The sequence below is a fragment of the Rhinopithecus roxellana genome, chromosome 6 (assembly GCF_007565055.1).
Source record: "Rhinopithecus roxellana isolate Shanxi Qingling chromosome 6, ASM756505v1, whole genome shotgun sequence".
Taxonomy (NCBI): Eukaryota; Metazoa; Chordata; class Mammalia; order Primates; family Cercopithecidae; genus Rhinopithecus; species Rhinopithecus roxellana.
Window position 1 is genome coordinate 72,959,976 of NC_044554.1, and position 6,630 is coordinate 72,966,605.

Sequence of the window (6,630 nt, forward strand, 5' to 3'; positions counted from 1 at the left end):
AGGGATCTGGAGCTCAAGAGAAGGATCTCAGGTTAGTTTATTAGTGCTGCCATAACAAAATACCATGGACTGGATGGTTTAAACAATAGTAATTGATTTCTTACAACTCTGGAGATGAGAAGTCCAAGATCAAGGTGTTGGCAAGTTTAGTTTCTCCAGAGGCTCTTTCCTTGGCTTGCAGATGGCTGCCTTCTCGCTGTGTTCTCACTTGGTCTTTCCTCTGTGCACATACACACATATCCCTGTTGTCTTTCTGTGTGCTCAGATTTCAATAAGTTTCAAACTTCTCTCTTTCTTTGTCTATCTTTTAATATGAGACACTTCACAGATATGCATGTCAACTGTGCACAGGGGTTGTGCTAATCTTTTGTGTATCCTTCCTATATTAGTATATATGCTGTCAAAGAGAGCACAAATTTCCTCTTTGTTTAAGGACACGCGTCAAATGAGACGAGGCTCCTCCCTCTTGGTCTCATTTTAACTTATTAATCACCTCTTTAAAGTCCCTATCTCCAAATACAGTCATATTTAAAAATACTGGGGGCTAGGGTTTCAACATATGAATTTTTAGGGAGACACAAGTCAGTCTATCACAGATCTGATCTGCTGATAGATCTGGCTCATTGACTATAGTTGGTAATTTAAAAGCACAGCAACAATGGATGGTATACCCAGGGAGAATGTGAAAACTAGGGGAACTTTTGGCTGAGAAGGAACCAAAGAAATGTTATTGTGGACATAGAGAGAGGAATTAACACAGCTATCTACTTCAGAGGGGTCAGAGCAGTAGATTATTTAGGAGAAAACTCTGTTATAAAAGCCAACAAAGGTATTTCAACAGGTAGGAGGGGTCAGTAGCTTTCATTACTCTGAAAATGTCACCAACATGTCTGAAATGTATCCATTGTATACAACATCAAAGAGTATATTGATTATTGTAGTGAGAGTGGTTTTTGGAGTAGAATTTTAGAGTTTGAGTGAATGAACCGTAGGAAGTGAAAATTTTTCCTTTATATTGGAGTGAACTTTTGCTTTATGGTTTTTTATTTTTCTATGTCAGGAAGAAAAGGAAGGAGTAACAGGACTCAAAGAAAGATTTTCTAAATAAGCAGACGTCTACATTATAGTGAAAGAATCACTGAACAGAAGTAGGTTGAACATACTGTAGAACTAGGAGATAATCCATTAAGGAAGGTCCCTGAGGAAGCAGAAGGAGATGAAAATAAAAGAGCAGGTGAGGATAGGCTTTGAAGGAAATAAAGACTGCTCTTTGAAGATAGGAAGACCATGAGAGGCTTAGATGCAGATAAATTTACAAAAAAAGGGGTGGGGATAAGCTGAGAAAGTTTTAGGAAGCATGTTTTGAGGAATGAGAAAGAATCAGCTAAATCATAAGATCATTCCTGTGTGATATTTCTTCTACCCACTTTCAGTGAAACTGAGTGAAGAAGGAAGATGTAGAATGATGCAGGTTTGACGGTTTTAACTGGGGAAATAGATCAAGGGGCAGAAAAAACTGGCAAGACAGTGTTTGAAAGGATGTAACATTGAATATAAGCTGTGTCTAGTTTTAAGTGGTGAATGGATCACAGATGTGGACATTAAAATGCTGTGGAATGATAAGATCTGGTATAGAGGGGAGTCTCCTATGTATGAGAGCGGTGAGGAGAAGCGAGAAGATGATTGAATGGCCTGGTTTTCTAGGAAGTGAGTTGGTTGCTGTTGTACAGTGAGTTGGCATGCTTATTTAATGCAACAAATATTTATTGAGTGCCTCCTCTATCCAGATCTCAGGTAGATCACCTATGGCAGGGACCCCCAACTCCCGGGCCATAGACCGGCATCAGTCTGTGACCTGTTAGGAACCACGCTACATCGCAGGAGATGAGCAGCGGGCTTCTGAGCATTACTGCCCGAGCTCCATCACCTGTCAAATCAGATTATCCAATCAGCAGCAGCATTAGATTCTCACAGGATTGCAAACCCTATTGTGAACTGTACATGAGAGGGATCTAGGTTGCACGCTCCTAATGAAAATCTAACTAGTGGAAAAACTGTCTTCCATGAAACTGGACCCTGGTGACAAAAAGGTTGGGGACCCCTGATCTATGGCATTTGTGGAGGATTTTATGGTTAGCACACTTGGTAAACAAATTCAAAAGAAAACTAATCTTATCTCTTTAGAAATGAACATATTTACATGCACAAACATAAAAGTTGGAATGGGGAAATTTATGTAGTTGGAAGATAGCTATTAAATGTAAACAAACATAATTATAGTCTAGACCAAGGACTAGCAATCTTTTCAGAGGTAATAATAACACCAATGTTCTATATTCATCCATTTTCTTTTTCTTTTTCTTTTCTTTTCTTTTCTTTTTTTTTTTTTTGAGACACAGCCTTGCTCTGTCGCTCACGCTGGAGTTCAGTGGCCCGATCTCCTCAGCTCACTGCAAGCTCCGCCTCCTGGGTTCACGCCATTCTCCTGCCTCAGCCTCCCGAGTTGCTGGGACTACAGGCCACCACGCCTGGCAAATTTTTTGTATTTTTAGTAGAGACGGGGTTTCACCTTGTTAGCCAGGAAGGTCTCTATCTCCTGACCTCGTGATCTGCCCACCTTGGCCTCCTAAAGTGCTGGGATTACAGGCATGAGCCACCATGCCCGGTCCTATTCATCCCTTTTCAAAAGCCAGACCCCAGGAAGCTGGAGGGAGGTGGGGCAAAGTTTTACAGTGAATTTCTGATTTCACTCAGGGTGATAAATCAGACTCTTGGGGAGGTTGGTGGTGGCTCTGGACAGCAGCAGGAATGGGGATCTAGTTAGGAACAAACCATGAGCCTATGACAGGCTGAAAGCCCACCCCTTCTCCATCTTTGGGAGGTTGCCAATGTCTGATTTAACACTATCCAAGGAATGATCATTAAAAATAAAAAAAAACTATCAACTAGCAGAAAATATAAATGGTAAGCATTAGCACATATTTCACATGTTTATATTTGGTTCTCAGATTGACCTAGAAAATGAAGTCTGGAAAATTCTATATGATCCTGAAAAAATGATACATTGGTCTGGATGGTAGAATAAGTTGGAGAAATGTTTAAGCCAAAATGCAGTATTAGCAATGACTTTTTATTTTATTTTATTTTATTAATTTTCAGGGTTTTTGGTGAACAAGTGGTTTTTGGTTACATGGAAAAGTTCTTTATTGGTGATTTCTGAGATTTTAGTGCACCCCTTATACTGAGCAGTATACACTGTTCCCAAAATGTAGCCTTTTATCCCTCAACCCCTCTAAGTTCAAGAAGACTATGGTCCTGCAGAAAGCTTTATATGTAATTAACACATCTTTATCTTTATAGGCAGTAGACTCAGATTCTGTTAAAAGTTAATGTGTACCCTCCCTCTAGCCTTTATTATTACTGTTGTTGCTATTACATGTGTTAGTGTATGTGAATTTAATGCTTAAAAATGTATCCGATTGGCTACTATGGAAAAAAACTTGACTCATAAGAGTTTTAGCACGGGTTAAGATCTGAAAGTTTTCTCCCAGCCTCTTATCACTGGCGCAGACTTCACAATTCATGGAAGCCACCAGTGAGATGACATTGCCTCAGGCAGTTACTATTTTTATATTCTATAACTCGAGGAGTTCAGGGTTTGGGAAATCATTAAACTTTTTTTGTCCTTTTAAAGCTGGAGACAGCAATTGTAGACAGCCTACCAGTGGGTTATCTTTTTGTGTCTCTTTACCTGTGGAGAAGCCTACTAGCTGGGACATGTAGTTAAATAGTTTTTGTTTTTTTATATCCAGGGCACCAAGTCAAAAAATGGTGGTGACAGTATTTCACCACTCATTATTTCTTCTTCGGATTCTACCAATTTATCTAAATTCCATTGTTTATAATAGTCTAGCCAGTTAAAAAAATCACAGGGTTACTTCAAAAGCCAAATAAGTGTAAGCTCTATATTACTGTTTGCATGATAATTTGGGGGAACTTGGAGAAGGACATGGCAAAAAATCAAGATATATATTTGTACTCTATACACAATTTCACTCTTGAACAATTCATTACAGCTTGGACTTCAGTTTTAAACATGTGAGATAATGAGGCTAGACTCTCATCATTTTTCTTTTCCTCTTGGAAAAAAAGTAAGCTGAGCAACTCTGTTTATTAAGTCCTATTTATTTGGTTCTACTAAGATCCATTTTCAATGTCTTAATATTTTACAATTATTATGCCTTCCCTAAAAGGAAAGAAAGTTACCAATCCATTTATACACTGAAAGTGTAAAGAATAGACTGTTAAACTTCTTCCTTAGAAGAGCTGTTTAGAAACAGGATCATCTGCAAAACATTTTTTAAAGGAATGGATCAAATTTTGCAATTGGTCCTAGATAACAAAGAAAAATGCCAATGCAGTGAAAGATAAAAATGAAATGATTTGGTAGCTCTAGCATCATAAATATCAACGAGCACTGTAATTTTAATATTGCTGAAATTGGCACTAGGGCATTATTGATTTTCTGTATCATCTAATGGTTTCCTGCAAATATCTTTTATAAAAGTGCCTTATATTTCTTCTTAATAATCTTTTCTCGAGTCATATACTATCAAATTCTGCAGAGCACTATTCATTCAGCAGTAAGTTAAAGTCATTAAACATATTTCTGTTAAAATTTTATTAGACCTGAACTAATATCCTGAAACTGATGCAATGTAATTTTACTATTCAACCAACCACCTTGATGTTTTATGTTAAGAAACATTTTGAAAAATCAAAAAAATAAATTAAAGGACAACTCGGATATATTAGAATTTTGTTTGCTGGCATTTTTAATGCAGGGATAATTATTTTAAAGGCCTGTTGTTATAAAGACTTTCCTTTCTCAGAAAACCCTTTTACTCTTTTTTTCCTCGATGCTTTCACTTGGGCAAAAGAGGTAATCTCAGCTCACGACTTATGTGAAATGTGTTTTAATTTTGTTCAATTCCCAGCTGCTTTACATCTTGACACAGAAGAATTACTGCATCACACAGTGTTGGAAAGATAGGAGATAGAATATAATTACTGAACTTTATGTTACCATCGATGTGTGAAATTTTTCAAGGAAGAAAATCCATTCATTTTGATAATATAAGCACACTGGTTAAATGTGCAACCTTGTCCCAGTTTTTAATTTCTTTTTTCTCTAGTAAACCATTATTTGAGAGTGCTTCAGTGAATTTTGATTTTATTTTGGAGTTACGAGATGCACACATTTTAATGTATGCGTGATTCCTCTGAGTTACTCAGGTATAATAAACTTCTTAATGAGATATTTAAATGTACTCTGTTTTTTTCTGGCTTCTGGTGAGGGCTGTCAGAATACAATGAGTTTCCTTTGGTATTACATGTCGTCTTTACCTTCTCACACCTGAGAAGCATATTTGTTTCTTGTGAGGGAAAAAAAGCTGAGATCAGGGTAGAGTGACAAGTCTGTCACAGCCATCTCTTTGTTCTCTTTTTATTTTTACTCTCCTTCTGAAGCTCAATAAAGAGACAAGTTTGGGCATATTTTTGTCTACTGAGTAGGGACAGAAATTAGATTATTATGAGAAAGATATATTTGGTTGAAGAACTCTAATGCCTCTTAGCTAAAAAGAAAACCATTAGGGTATGTCCCTTGCTTGCCAGTATTTCTTAAAACCACTCTTAGGAATGGAATATGGGGCTGCGGGCTCATTAATCTCACTCAACTTGGTGCTTCCTAGATTCTTATGACATACATGCATCAATCTGATCCAGTCAGATGCCACTCCTTAGATTTTTGTATACACTCAGTATGGGGTTCATATTTTTCTTCTTTCCTTTATTACTGTAATTATTGGAGATGCAGATGAGATAAAGACAACATGATACCCCAAACCTTGATCCCTGGATGGCTGCAAGGATTTTGAGACCACTTTGAAGCTGTATGCAGAAGACTTTACAAGTACGTGCATCTACAGTTTTCTGGGGAGGTATACAGTTTTTATTAGAATCTTAAATGTCTCCCAAAGTTAAGAATATTTGTAAATGGACCGCATCACTCTAACTAGCAGTCATATTATGTTTTCCTTATCACATTTAAAATAAGAAATCAAACCCTTTGCTACAGTAAGAGTCTTATTCCACCAAGGGAAAAAGAGGCTAGACTTCAAATAAATCTGCTACTCTACACCCAAGAAGTGATTGTTGATTGAAGTTCAGCTTGTGATGTACTTCCTTCTTATGAAGTCTTTTGCATGACTTAGAGTCTTTTTTCTGTATATTTCCTTCTGTCTCTTTCTCCCTCTCCTCTTACCCTTTCTGCAATTGTTCTTTGATTTGGTATAGATAAAAAGAATAAATGTGAGAACTGAGATACACTGAATATATTTGTGCCTAAAATTTCTTTACTCTTTATTTCCTAACTACAGAGGTTTGTATTTTATTTTTTATTTTTCATTTTTGTTTGTTTGTTTTCCCTTGCTTTACTTAGAGAACATATATGAGTGGCAAGTAAAATGAGCATTATCCTTTGATGGAGTTTGTTGTTCAGTGAAGGAGGCTAGTGGTTAGAAGTCAGGCTAACTGTGCTAACTTAGCCTAACAAATTTAGGGTTGGGT

General features: G+C 37.0%; 1 non-coding gene across 1 annotated transcript; it reads right to left on the reverse strand.

Moving 5' to 3' along the window:
- Positions 1-306: 306 nt before the first annotated feature.
- Positions 307-413, reverse strand: LOC115898442. Its single transcript, XR_004058177.1, has one exon. It is a non-coding gene; the product is annotated as a U6 spliceosomal RNA (small nuclear RNA).
- Between the last annotated feature and the right edge of the window lie 6,217 nt (positions 414-6,630).